The sequence below is a fragment of the Triticum aestivum genome, chromosome 7D, assembly GCF_018294505.1.
Source record: "Triticum aestivum cultivar Chinese Spring chromosome 7D, IWGSC CS RefSeq v2.1, whole genome shotgun sequence".
Classification (NCBI taxonomy): Eukaryota; Viridiplantae; Streptophyta; class Magnoliopsida; order Poales; family Poaceae; genus Triticum; species Triticum aestivum.
Window position 1 is genome coordinate 421,183,822 of NC_057814.1, and position 3,780 is coordinate 421,187,601.

A 3,780-nucleotide genomic window follows, 5' to 3' on the forward strand; every position below is an offset into this window, starting at 1 on the left:
ATTTATCCCTCTACATCATGTCATCTTGCTTAAGATGTTACTCTGTTTTCATGAACTTAATACTCTAGATGCATGCTGGATAGCGGTCGATGAGTGGAGTAATAGTAGTAGATGCAGGCAGGAGTCGGTCTACTTGTCTCGGACGTGATGCCTATATACATGATCATACCTAGATATTCTCATAACTATGGTCAATTCTGTCAATTGCTCAACAGTAATTCATTCACCCACCGTAAAATACTTTTGCTCTTGAGAGAAGCCACTAGTGAAACCTATGGCCCCCGGGTCTATCTTCATCATATTAATCTTCCAACACTTAGTTATTTCCTTTGCTTTTTACTTCGCTTTTATTTTTACTTTGCATCTTTATCACAAAAATACCAAAAATATTATCCTATCATATCTATCAGATCTCACTCTCGTAAGTGACCGTGAAGGGATTGACAACCCCTTATCGCGTTGGTTGAGAGGATTTATTTGTTTTCTGTAGGTACGAGGGACTCGCGCGTAGCCTCCTACTGGATTGATACCTTGGTTCTCAAAAACTAAGGGAAATACTTACGCTACTTTGCTGCATCACCCTTTCCTCTTCAAGGGAAAACCAACGCAGTGCTCAAGAGGTAGCAATCCTGAGCCCACCCTCACCGCCCCTACCTCCGTCGCCGAGCACCTCCCCGCCACCGTCTCTCCCCTCTCTGTAAGCCCCCCACCCATCCTTTTTAGTTAATAGATGTTAATGTTAAGTAGTAGATAATGTTGAAGTTTTTTAGTTAGGGTAATAATAGATGTTAAGTAGTAGATAATGTAGATGTTAATTAGTTTAGTAGGGTTTAGTTTTTGAATTGAGTTTGTTTAACTAGATGTTAATTAGGGCAGTAGGGTTTAGTTTAGAGTAAAGTTTGGTTCAGTAGTTAACTAAATATAATCTATATTTGGTTTTTGAATTGAGTTTGAGAGAGCATGAGATTTGTGTAGATTTTCTTGAAGTGTCATACTCTTGGACATGCTAATTTGAAGTGGTCAGGATATATGCAAATTCCTCAATTGTGTTTGCCCATGTTTCGATTGTGCCCAAGTGGCCTTTTGTTGTTTCCAGGGAATGAAGCTGAGTGGCCTATGTTTTGCCGGAATGTTGATTCTTTTCCGTTCCGGCAAATTTCAGGTTCTCGATTTGTCCACTTTTTTAGCAAAGGTCATGCCGAAATTTTCCGTGAATTTCGGCATGACTTGTGCTACAAACTAGGACATATCGAGTGCCCGGGATTTGCCGCACCGGGAGGAGTCAACGTTCCTGCAAAACATAGGCCTTTTTATGTCATTATTCATTTTATTAGGTCTAGAATTAATTGACTAGATTTAATCGTAGGAAACATGGCTAGCAACGATGAAGGACAGGGTTCTAGTAATTGCGACGACGTCTACCTGGCGGCAGACGAATTTTTGAGCCTTGTCGACGATCAACCGATGTTGTTGCTGGGCCCACCGGTCGCATCGGGGACTGAGACCGACACGCAGACCGGTGATGAGACTGAGACCGGCGCTGAGACTAAGAACGGTGCTGAGACTCAGACCGGCATCGAGACCAGCGCTGAGACTGTGGCCGGCGCTGCCTCGGGGAGCGGAGCCGATGTAGAACCGAAAACAAAGAGGCAACGACTTCCTAACAAACTCAGGACTACTAGACTTGTGGTCACGTCGGTGGACGACGGCAATTTTGAGCCAACCACGCCCGAGGAAGCGCGCGCGTGCTACGGCAATCAAATAGGCTGCATCGTACGGACAACCGCCACCATCAACGATGAGAAACTATAGAAGATAGATAATATGAGGCCCTCCCTCCTAAAGAAGCTGCACCAGATATTCTTGTTCCCGGGCCAGAATGAAAAGGATTATAAAGATCCATATAAGGACCCGGCAATGAAGAAGATAAACAAACATGCCATGTCCAATTATAGCGACGCATTGGTCGCCTGGAAAACAAGGGTGAAAGCAAAGATCGACAAAAAGGAACCCTACTTTGAGATTGTAAAGGATAATCCGACAATCACTTCAGAGCAATTTGAAATATTCAAGGCGGCTTGCGAGGCCGAAGATGCCAAAAAAAGTCGAAGTACATGAAGGGGCTTGAACAGAGGAACATTGGGTGCCACCACCTCGGAAGCCGTGGTTACGGCAGGAAGAGGTCCATATGGGCCAAGGAGGACGCGGAAGCCGCGAGTTTGGGCATCCCAGACCCCTTGGCGGAGTTCACCGTCCCGCAGGAGCGTGACGTCCTCAGGGCCCGACACCGTTGGGACCCAGTGAAGAAGATTTTTGAGACGAACGCGCTCACGACGGAGTTCATGAGACTGCTAGTAATTTTAGTTTCTGATCAATTCGACTACACGTTAGGCATGCATATTTGTAAACGATCCTTGTGCCTTTTGCAGAGAGAGCAGCACAGGATTGCGGCCGAAAGCCACTCGCCGTCTGAGGCATTGGCGAGGCCCAAGTGGGACACTCCATTCAACCGGGCGTTGAACATATTGAAACGACTCTCGGTGGATACTCGACCGTCGTATGGACGCGTGCACGGTGTCGGAGATGGCGCCACATGGAAGAAGTACTACAGTGAGACCACGGAGGAGAGAAAGGAAAGACGGAGGTTAACCGAAGAAAACATCGACAAGAAGGTTGAGATTGTGGTTGAGAAGAAATCATCTTAGACAGTCGCAACAGCGGTAGCTGCCGCAAAACAGATGGTTGTAGATATGTCTACTTCCTTGGTTCCGGCCGTTTTCAATTGGACCAGGCAAAATCCAGAAAAAAAATGCAGCGGACTTTCCCCTTGCTGACTTCTTGGGGAGCAGCTCGACTAGCGTTGCACCAGCACCTGCAGCTGCACCTGCTCCCGCACCGGCTCCCGCAACGGACGTGCTCGGCGGTGCTTCGTCTTTGGCTGAGCTCGACGCCCTCACGGTATCTGTCACACCGGCCCCTTCAATAAATGTATAATCTCCCGTTTTCGTTGCCTTTCGGATGTCTCACGTCGCAGACTTTTCTTTGCAGGCCGACGGAACCCCGCGCACCATATTGTACACCATCGGCGACCAGAAGGTGTACGTGGGGAAGGCGACGATAATGAAGCCGAAGCAACCATTGTTCCACAGCCGGCCGATCCCCCCGAACGTCTTCAAGATTTCCGTGGCCAGTGTCAAACCGGGCCACGAGAATTTGCCTCCTCTGGTACTAGGGGGGATGACGACGAGACCCCACGGCGGCTTGGTGATTGTTGCAATGGGTGGGTCCTGTTGTGGCCAAAGAGTCTGCTTCATCTAGAGGCGGTCGGGAGCACACCCACGAGTATGCAGCCTCAGCAAGGTATGAACATCAACACCCCACCTACCCAATTAGCGTCGGGTGTCGGGTTGGGTGATAGCAGACGGGGTAAGGAAGAGGCTCCATTAGTCGCTGATGACGTCGCCATGGATGAGGATGAGGATGACGATGGCACTCAACAGTATGTCTATACTGGCGCCTACTCAGGGTTTGAGCGTCATGAGTCCGTGCCTGAATTGCCGCCTCCGAAGGCTCAACGTATTATAGACGACCTTCCAGCAAAGAAGCCTAGGAAGAGACCGAGGAAAGGCAAGAAAGCTGATTCTATGATCCAGCCGCCTCAGCAGCCTCGGGTTCAAGACCGTATAGATATCCCCGGTGCGGATAAATGGCATATCCCCGGTCAACCAATCCTACCTGCAGCAGCGCTAGGGGCCAGATTCGGCGATCTAAGGAGACTTC